The sequence below is a fragment of the Palaemon carinicauda genome, chromosome 21 (assembly GCF_036898095.1).
Source record: "Palaemon carinicauda isolate YSFRI2023 chromosome 21, ASM3689809v2, whole genome shotgun sequence".
Taxonomy (NCBI): Eukaryota; Metazoa; Arthropoda; class Malacostraca; order Decapoda; family Palaemonidae; genus Palaemon; species Palaemon carinicauda.
The window spans coordinates 100461621-100471620 of record NC_090745.1 but is presented as its reverse complement, the minus strand read 5'-3'; the positions used below and the strand labels follow the sequence as shown (position 1 = coordinate 100471620).

Sequence of the window (10000 nt, the reverse complement as noted above, 5' to 3'; positions counted from 1 at the left end):
AAAGCTTTTGATTTTGTCAAATCCCCAGCAGTAATGAAAGCCCTTCAAAGACAAAGAATATAGGTAGTAAGTCGACTGGGACACCAGCCACCCGTTGAGATACTCCCGCTAGCGAGCTATGGGGTCTTTTGACTGACCAGACAGTACTACATTGGATCTTTCTTTCTCGCTACGGTTCATTTTCCCTTTGCTTACATACACACACACACACACATATTAAATAGCCTGGCCTATTCTTTACATATTTTCCCCTGTTCTCATACACCTGACAACACTAAGATTAACAAACAATTCTTCTTCACCCAGGGTTTACTGCACTGGAATTATTCAGTGCCACTTTCCTCTTGGTAAGGGTAGAAGAGACTCTTTAGCTATGGTAAGCAGCTCTTTTAGGAGAAGGACATTCCAAATTGGAACCATTATTCTCTGGTCTTGGGTAGTGCCATAACCTCTGAACCATGGTCTTCCACTGTCTTGGGTTAGAGTTCTCTTGCTTTAGGGAACACTATTTATTTTAATGTTGTTACTCTTTCTAAAATATCTTATTTTTCTTTGTTACCATTTCTCAGTACGCTATTTTCCCTGTCGGAGCCCTGGGCTTATAGCATTCTCTTTTCCCAACTAGGGTTGTAGCTTAGCAAGTAGTAGTAATAATAATAATAATAATAATAATAATAATAATAATAATAATAGTATTAGTAGTAGTAGTAGTAGTAGTTGAAGTAGATGATGCTTATGTTAGAACACTTGGAGATATCTATACAGGATATACAGCATCCTAAAACTACATATAGTGAGAAAGTGCCGATTGAGAAAGGAGTTACAGGGCCAACCATCTCTCCTAAATTATTCACAGAATTCATATAAGAAGTTTTTAAGAATTTAGAGTGGAGACATGTAGGGATTATTATTAATGGGGAATGAATACCTTAACAACTCAAGATTTGCAGATGCCATGGTTTTGTTTAGTGATTCATGGGAGAACTTGCAAAAGATGATAGAAAATTTGAATAGAGAAAGCAGAAATGTAGGACTGAAATTGATTATGATTAAAACTAAGAAAATCTTCAATAAAATTGCATACAATTAAGTTAGGGATGAATCTCTAGACATTGTAGTACTTAAGACAGACAGTAAGTGTACCCACAGAACACGAAACGGAAATTAAAAGAAGGATTAGTATAGGATGGAGAGATTTTGGTAAACAAAGTTATATTATGAAAAATAAAATGCCACTTTCTCTAAAACGAAAAGTATTTGATCAGATGACCACACCAGATTCAACTAATATATCAGAAACTTGAAGCCTTACTAAAGCCTTAGAACATAAGCTAGTTACATCTCAAAGATCTATGGAAAGAATAAAGATAGGAATAACACTAAGAGACAGAAAAGGAGCAACATTGATAAGAGAAAAACTAAAGTAGAGGATATTGTAATATGTAAGAAAAATAAATGGTCATGGGCGGGACATATAATGAGAATAATTGACAATAGGTGGATATTAAGAATAACCGAACGGGTCCCTAGAGATCACAAAAGAAGCACGAGAAGGAAGAGTAGACGATGGTTTGACGAACAATGAAAGTTTGTTGGTGTGGACTGGGATTGAAAAACTATGCACAGACACAAGTGGTTGGGCATGTTTGCGGCCTTTGTTCTGCAGTGGACTAGTAACGGCTGATGATGATGCTATATACCTAAAACATTGAGCCATTTCTCATAACATGGGGGGGGGGGGGGGCTCTAGAAAAGAACACATCAGTCACTTCTGATTCTATCATTCAACTGCTTAATTAATCGTGGATAATTTCCTGCGCAGTAAAGTTTCTTATCATTAGTCGTTCATACAACAACTTAGTAAGTACCCCGGCTAGCCAAACTGCTTGAACAACTGAGTCAGTCGCTCCTATCTGAATTCTTATAATTTTTGTATGTTGACTTTTAATTTCCAATCTTTCAATCCACCATTACAACCCTTTATAGACCTTTCCTTACTCCTTACTAATGACGCCTTTGAATATTTTCACTAACCAATATCTGTTTTTTTTTCTTTTAGCTAATTCTCCTCACCAGCATAGCTTGTGTGAAACTAGGCTATGTAGTCATAATACAATTAACCATTTTCTTACCAATGTTATAATAACTTTACAACAACCTAGAATGAGAAAAAATATCATCTAATCCGCGAACAGAAGGCGGCCATTATTTTGCAATCATATGCCCAACCTAAAAACTCTGCCATTAAAGGAAGATGCAGTGTATACACTGTATGTATGTATGTATGTATGTATGTATGTATGTATATATATATATATATATATATATATATATATATATATATATATATATATATATATATATATATATATATTATATATATATATATATATATATATATATATATATATACATTGTGTGCGTGTGTGTGTATGTGTGTATTTCCGTGTGGTAGAATCTGAGAAAAGTTCGAGAAAAATTGCTAATGGTCTCATAAACTGACACCATTATAAAATTACGTAAATGAGAATTATCAAATCTTACTTAAGTTCAAATAATTAACGATATAAACATTATACCATGGGGAATGAATACCTTAACAACTCAAGATTTGCAGATGCCATGGTTTTGTTTAGTGAATCATGGGAGAACTTGCAAAAGATGATGGAAAATTTGAATAGAGAAAGCAGAAATGTAGGACTGGAATTGATTATGATTAAAACTAAGATAATCTTCAATGAAATTGCATACAATTAAGTTAGGGACGAATCTCTACACATTGTAGTACTTAAGACAGACAGTAAGTGTACCCACAGGACACGAAATCGAAATTAAAAGAAGGATTAGTATAGGATGGAGAGAATTTGGTAAACTAAGTTATATTATGAAAATTAAAATGCCACTTTCTCTAAAACGAAAAGTATTTAATCAGATGACCACACCAGATTTAACTAATACATCAGAAACTTGAAGCCTTACTAAAGCCTTAGAAACATAAGCTAATTACATCTCAAAGATCTATGGAAGGAATAAAGATAGGAATAACACTAAGAGACAGAAAAGGAGCAACATTGATAAGAGGAAAATTAAAGTAGATGATATTGTAACATGTAAGAAAAATAAATGGTGACGGGCGTGACATATAATGAGAATAATTGACATTAGATGGACATTAAGAATAACCGAACGGGTCCCTAGAGATCACAAAAGAAGCACGAGAAGGAAGAGTAGACGATGGTTTGACGAACAATGAAAGTTTGTTGGTGTGGACTGGCATAGAAAAACTATGCACAGACACAAGTGGTTGGGCATGTTTGCGGCCTTTGTTCTGCAGTGGACTAGTAACGGCTGATGATGATGCTATATACCTAAAACATTGAGCCATTTCTCATAACATGGGGGGGGGGGGCTCTAGAAAAGAACACATCAGTCACTTCTGATTCTATCATTCAACTGCTTAATTAATGGTGGATAATTTCCTGCGCAGTAAAATTTCTTATCATCAGTCGTTCATACAACAACTTAGTAAGTTCACCCGCAAGCCAAACTGCTTGAACAACTGAGTCAGCCATTCCTATCTGAATTCTTATAATTTTTGTATATTGACTTTTATTTTCCAATCTTTCAATCCACCATTACAACCCTTTATAGGCCTTTCCTTACTCATTACTACTGACGCCTTTGAATATTTTCACTAACCAATATCTGATTTTTTTTTCTTAATTCTCCTCACCAGCATAGCTTGTGTGAAACTAGCCTATGTAGTCATAATACAATTAACCCTTTTCCTACCAAAGTTATAATAACTTTACCACAACCTAGAATGAGAAAAAATATCATCTAATCCGTGAACAGAAGAATGCCATTATTTTGCAATCAAAAGCTCAACCTAAAAACTCCTGACTAGTTTCGTGTCAGGACTTAATCGTATATTTCGTATTTTCATTTTCCCTGTGGTTCTTCTGCATATATATATATATATATATATATATATATATATATATATATATATATATATATATATATATATATAATATATATATATATATATATATACATATATATATATATATATATATATATATATATATATATATATATATATATATATATTGTGTGTGTGTTCGTGTGTGTGTGTGTGTGTATTTCCGTGTGGTAGAAACTCAGGAAAGTTCGAGAAAAATTGCTAATGGTCTGATAAACTGACACCATTATAAAATTAAGTAAATGAGAATTATCAAATCTTATTTAAGTTCAAATAATTAACGATATAAACATTATTGAAACCATCGACAGTTACAGCAATTGGTTTTACATAGAATGAAGTCTATAAAACATTAAAGTTTGTGTTCAAACTATCCATACCTAAGCATATACCTGTTAATAATGCAATACTTATAGGTATACTACTTTCGACAGATCGTACAATCAATTCTACCAAGGTTAGTTATACTGAGCTTTACATTCTGGCATTCAACAACAAAACGAAATTACAGAACACAGACAAAACTAACAATTCGGAAGGTTCAATGCACAGCAAATATCCCGTGTGTAAAGAATTTAAAATTAGCTACTAATCATTATTCATAACCTTGTTTCTTTTCCTCACTGGGCTATTCTCCCCGTTAAAAAGTACTTCATTCCCCTACATTCGTTAGAGAGAGAGAGAGAGAGAGAGAGAGAGAGAGAGAGAGAGAGAGAGAGAGAGAGAGAGAGAGAATAAGGATAAGGATTTCCTTGTCGATTAATTACTAAATTCCTAATTCGCTACACCAGTTTCAGGAATAGCTTAAGTAACCGCGCTTGAGAACACAAGCATTCTCACTTTGAAAAGACCAAGCCCTATTGTTCACCTTGTCCGGCCCTATCTCGAACGCAGCTCCTCAGACAGTCGGTTAAAAGCGTTGCCAAGTACAGGTAAATAAAAAATAATAAAAACTCCAAACATTCGAATAATTTTCCCGCTATTCGATTCACTAACCAGATTAACCAGTTGCATCTCCACTCCGGATAGGTCTAACAACTCTGAAATAATTCGCCTAATCATTTGCTCATGTAAGCACTGATAAGCTTTGTTACTGTGAGGTTAGTTTGCGATGTATATATAACTAAATACCAGCTTTATTTTGGGCTGTCGGCACTGGTACGAACACCTTTCCAATATAGTCCTAAATTATGTAAATTTACTACATCTCCACACTTATTGATCGAGCTCTGGAGTTGGTAGGCCGTACGTCCCCACACTAATCACCCAAAGATAGGTCTAGCATTATCGACTATCTCTTATAACTAGAATCTGTGAAAGAAAGATAAAAAATTTCGCATTGAAATGGAAATGGATAAAAATTAAAACTTTTACCTTGCAAAGATAGGAAGGTATGGTGAATATCCTTGGCAAGTTGTAGCGGAAGTGCGAGGTTAGGAAGCTGGTCCCGTTGTCAAATGGTGCCGCAGCAGTTGGTCTGAACAAAGAATTGGGAGTAAAGATAGTGCCCAAATTTTTCCATCCTTGTATCATCCTTTAATCTTTTTTTGTTTTGGAACCTGAAATAAATTTATATCTTAAGAACAAACTCTCATACAATATATAAGCTACAGAGCAAAATATTAACCGGAAAGAAATTATTTTTTTCACACACCAAGGCCCGCCTGAACAGACTTTTAGTGTCTGACGGAGGGCGAGAAATAAACCCGTAAAAGTAAAAGTAAGTATATATGGACGTCCAAACAGGTGACGGATTCGACAGGTGCAGACAGGAGTAGGCCGAAGCTGAAATTTAAAATTTACCAATACCAATGCGACTTGTCCTACTAAAGTCTACAACAGTTCAACTCTGTCTAAATGGAATCTGTTCCTTTGGATTTTATAGTCCCAGTATGCTTCTGTCTGCACCGGCCAAATAGTTGTTTGTGTGAACTCTCAAAGAGAAAAAAACACACTCAATGGTATTGCCTTTAATAAAGTATACATATGTCTAAAATCTAATCTATCCTTGCCAATGACAAAAGCATCCACATCTATATAAAGTTTCACAGAATAGCATACGGTAGTAGCGAGGAATCATCAATTATAAGCCTAGACATTTTTTTTTTCTTTAAGAAGTATTTTGAGTATACCTTCAATGAAATACTTCACATGTTTAATAGGCCTGAACAATTAGTTGTTTTATGTCTAATGTATAACAAATAATAATTTTCAGATTAAACTGCTCGAAAGAAAAATAGGCCTACTATGAGTACGAATGGCCTCTAAAAAAGTATTGGTTGATTATGAATCATACATTCTTTGGAGTAAATACTTAGCCTTCATTGGAATTAAATGTCTTTACACGATGATGCAAAATAAATAGATTGACTGTTGTTGACAATAACAACGAATCTATTCAAATTGCTTGTAATCAGTTTAAAGCACGGCTATCTTCATATGTTTAAAGAAAATATTTCAGAATTAGGTGATCAAAACGTGAAGTAAAAAATATATCACCTGATGCTCAGATACGCGTGAAAGCAATTAGAGTAGTATTTTCATCATAGACAACAAAAATGTACACTTACCACGTCTTCAAGGTTAGGTCATTTGAACGCAACAGTGACAACTGAAATTTGCTTTTCCAGACTGACCGGAGTCACCGGACCCTCACCTCAGACAGGCTCCCAGTGTTGCCATCAACGATTTTTAGTTCCCGCCAGCCAGAACCATAAAAACCGCTAGATTTTGGCTTAAAAAATCAACACAAGCTGTATGTTCCTCGTGTGTGTGTGTGTGTGGAAAATTATATATAGTTCATACATCTACAGATTGGAAAACGTTGGTTGGCAGGGATAAAACAAACTTCAGTAGGAATCATGAGTATACCTTTATAGTATGTTAGTAGGTAACTTTGTAGCAACTGGTACTTGGAAATACAAGCATCAAGTACCGAAAATTCTACTGCAATTTGATTTTTGTGAATTGGATTGGAATAACATAATTAATGAGAACATGTTTTAGGGAAAAAAATCCAGAAAACCGCTAATAATTTTCATACAAAGCTAAAACTTCCCGCTAGCCGCTAAACTCATTTTCTTCCCGCTAGATTGAATGAAAAAATACCAGATCTAGCGAGAAAACTGCTAAAATGGCAACACTGCTGGCTCCCTGTCCTGAGAGGCCGCCGCCCGATTTTCCATCCAGAATCTAGTTTGTGACGTCATCTACGAAATCACAGAAGTAGCAGAGCCATCTATTGGCGGCGTGACAAAACACATAAAGACCCAAGCATTCCTATGAATACCGGGATTGCTTTTGAGCCTAGCAACATACAATGAGTGAAATAGTGTTCCAAATCAATATTTTCATAAACCTGTATTACAATTAAGATAATTGCTCTCTCTCTCTCTCTCTCTCTCTCTCTCTCTCTCTCTCTCTCTCTCTCTCTCTCTCTCTCTCTCTCTCTCTCTCTCTCTCTCGTATATAGTGTTTCATTAGCTAAAAAGAAATTTTACATACAGAACCAGACATAAGAAATTATTTCAATAAAAAATAATAGTGACGTTCTGACATTATCGGATCCTTCCCAGTACTAACCTAGTCAAGTATAACACTGGTCCGTAAACTCTTTCCTTTTTAATGTCCCATTAAACGGTATTAGAACAAAAAGAGATTGAAAAAAAAACTTAGATATATGTGTATGTATATATATATATATATATATATATATATATATATATATATATATATATATATATATATATATAAGTGCTTAATGCTGTTGTATAATTAATACGTTTAAAACATAAAAAAGATTGAACAGACAATAGGTCTATTGGCTAATCAACCTTTTTTATGTTTTAAACGTATTAATTATACAACAGCATTAAGCACTTATATAAATATATATATATATATATATATATATATATATATATATATATATATATATATATATATATATATATATAAGTGCTTAATGCTGTTGTATAATTAATACGTTTAAAACATAAAAAAGATTGAACAGCCAATAGGCCTATTGGCTAATCAACCTTTTTTATGTTTTAAACGTATTAATTATACAACAGCATTAAGCATTTATATATATATATATATATATATATATATATATATATATATATATATATATATATATATATATATATATATATATAAGTGCTTAATGCTGTTGTATAATTAATACGTTTAAAACAAAAAAAGGTTGAACAGCCAATAGGCCGACCAACTACTAAGCAATTTTAATGGCAGGTAAGACTGAACACACAAGGCTTACATATGTAAACCACAAACACACACCATATATATATATATATATATATATATATATATATATATATATATATATATATATATATATATATATATATATATTCAAATTGTTACTATACTTATGCAGTACTATCAAATGCTGAAACATGATGAGATATCTTGACAGAAGCACTGTATTTACCGTTAGGCGTTGTTATGTGTAGGACTAAGTAAACGTTGGTTACCTGTGAAACGTCTTCCCATTTAATCTTTAAAAAAATAAATAAACTTCTCTTTGAAAAATCCTATACAATCGTCCATAATCTAATTCGCTATATGCAACCGGAATCATGGAGAGCAATCTGATCGGTTCCTCCTCTTTCCTCGGTGTCTGAAGATGCGTGCCAGTGTGAGACCGATTTTGATATATTGTATTTGGGCTTAATAGGCCATTCACGGGAGCAGTGCATCTAGGGTAAAACAATAGTTACACTAAAAGATAAAGGTTAGGGTAAAACAATAGTTACACTAAAAGGTCAAAGTTAGCAGATATTGGACAGGAAGATGGAAGAAAGGAAGCATGAACCGAGATAATGTACAACAATATAATGTAGTTAGGGACCGAAAAAACGTTTGCTTAGACCCCAATACAGCACTGATGCATACAGGAGAGAGAGAGAGAGAGAGAGAGAGAGAGAGAGAGAGAGAGAGAGAGAGAGAGAGAGAGAGAGAGAGAGAGAGAGAGAAGGTTTGTCATAACTAGACCTATACCGTTCAGAGTTAACTGCAGCTGACTACTTGTACGTGGGGAAAAAATTATTGCATTGACCAGGGTTATTCCTTAAGGGAAAGATGTTCTTTACTATGATCCGATATACCATAATATGAAGTTAAAGATATAATTTAGCGTTTAGCCCATAGCTTTTTTTTTATTTGTGTAGGAGAGTGACTTACGAAGGGGGTCCGAGGGGTTGTGACCTGGGAACTACTAGGTTAGGTTAGGTGGGTTTGTGGTGTTTGTATGATAGCGACAGTGTTTGAGGGGGGTCGCAAGGGGGGGGGGGGGATAGCACCACCGTTAGGGTCAATGGGAAGCATTTACAAATTGAGTGAATTCATTATTTCATTCTGTTAAACTTCCCGTGAAAAAATTCGATAGGTGATGGTTTTTACTCTCTTTTCTTTCGATCGCGACCCTGTCCTAAATATGTAGTTTGTTGGGACAAGCATTTACAAAACTAGTGAATACTATTTCATTCTGTGATCATTCCCTTGAAAAAGGGCCGATTTCGGACATTTTTTACTCGATTTTCTGGCGGTTCCAGGCCTGTCCTAACAAACTACAAAGGCTCCAAAATATTGGATGTAGACTACTTACGAGTACACAGGTGTGCTAAAGCAGATAGTTAAAAGGTACGCAGATGGCGACGTCAACACATTACTACCAAACGTTCACAACTCACAAGTCACACTGTCGTAAGTTCGTAACAAATGTCAACAATACTGTTCACAAGAGAAGATCAGGAAGCGCAACTGCGCAAGAGATGACAGTTGCCAACTTTAACCACCGATGAAGCAGCTAAAATATTTTGAAATCGATATTCAATTAAAATTGTAATGTGAGCATTTTGTCATATTTAAGAAATAGTGGTATGATAAATTCATCTCAGTTATATATAAATATTATTCTCATGGAATTCGAATATTTGGAAAACCGTCGCAGTGTATGATGGAGACATCAAAGAGATTGCGATTAAATAT

General features: G+C 34.2%; 1 protein-coding gene and 1 long non-coding RNA gene across 2 annotated transcripts in view; one reads left to right on the top strand and one right to left on the bottom strand.

Moving 5' to 3' along the window:
* The window catches only part of LOC137615371 (uncharacterized), a 59723-nt gene extending 50008 nt beyond the window's left edge, over positions 1-9715 (bottom strand). The window contains exons 1-2 of the long non-coding RNA XR_011039231.1: positions 9618-9715; positions 5360-5544 (exon numbers count right to left, since the gene is read on the bottom strand). This is a non-coding gene — a long non-coding RNA (uncharacterized lncRNA). The remainder of the gene's footprint in view (positions 1-5359; positions 5545-9617) is intronic.
* Positions 1-10000, top strand: part of LOC137615365 (uncharacterized) — a 68588-nt gene that overhangs the window by 49941 nt on the left and 8647 nt on the right. The gene's annotated exons all lie outside the window — the stretch shown is intronic.